Source organism: Mus caroli, chromosome 3 (genome assembly GCF_900094665.2).
Source record: "Mus caroli chromosome 3, CAROLI_EIJ_v1.1, whole genome shotgun sequence".
NCBI lineage: Eukaryota > Metazoa > Chordata > Mammalia > Rodentia > Muridae > Mus > Mus caroli.
Window position 1 is genome coordinate 38,141,612 of NC_034572.1, and position 1,236 is coordinate 38,142,847.

Here is a 1,236-nt window from a genome sequence, read left to right on the forward strand (position 1 = left end):
AAAAAAGAAATTGAAGAAGGCCTCAGAGATGAAAACATACCCTATGCTCATGGTTTGGTACTTATTACATAGTGAAAATGACCAACTTAACAAAGTAACCTACATATTCAATGCAATTCCCGTCAAATTTCCAACACAATTCTTCAAAGTGATGGAAAGAGCATCTTTCTCAACTTCATGTGGATAAAAAACAAAAGAGAAAAATATATTATAGCCAAAACTATTTTCAACAATAAAGAACTTCTGACTGAATCAACATCTCTTACTCAAGCTGTACTACAAAGCACTATTAGTGATAAACACAATCAAACAAACAAACAAACACCCTGCATCGTATTCATACAGAAACAGGTTGATAAATGGAGTAGAATTGAAGATCCACAAGTAAACCCACAGACCTTTGGAGAGTGATTTTTGACAAAAAAAAAAAAAAAAGCCAAAACATACAGTGGAAAAGAGAAAGCATCTTCAATAACTGGTACTGATCTAATTGGCATGTCTATATGAAAGATAATGAAAATAGGCCTATATTTGTCACTTTGCACAAAGCTCAAGTCCAAGTGGATGAAGAACCTCAACATAAAAACAGATACACTAAATCTAATAGAAGAGAAAGTGTGACAGAGACTCAAATATGTTTGCACAGGGGAAAATTTCCTAAACAAAAGAGCAATGGCTCAGGCTCTAAAACCCAAAATCAATAAATGGGACCACCTTGGCATGACTCTAACTAAAGAAGTCAAAGATGTGTATGAAAGGAACTTCAAGACTCTGAAGAAAAAAATTAAAGAAGATCTCAGGAGATGGAAATATCTCCCATGCTCATGGATTGGCAGGATCGATATAGTAAAAATGGCTAACTTGCCAAAAGCAATCTACAGATTCAATGTAATCCCCATCAAAATTCCAACTCAATTCTTCAACGATTTAGAAAGGGCAATCTGCAGATTCATCTGGAATAACAAAAAACCTAGGATAGCAAAAACTATTCTCAAGGATAAAAGAACCTCTGGAGGAATCACCATGCCTGTCCTAAAGCTGTACTACAGAGCAATTGTGATAAAAACTGCATGGTGCTGGTATAGTCACAGACAAGTAGAGCAATAGAATAGAATTGAACACCTAGAAATGAACCCACACACCTATGGTCACTTGATCTTTGACAAGGGAGCTAAAACCATCCAGTGGAAGAAAGAAAGCATTTTCAACAAATGGTGCTGGCACAACTGGTTGTTA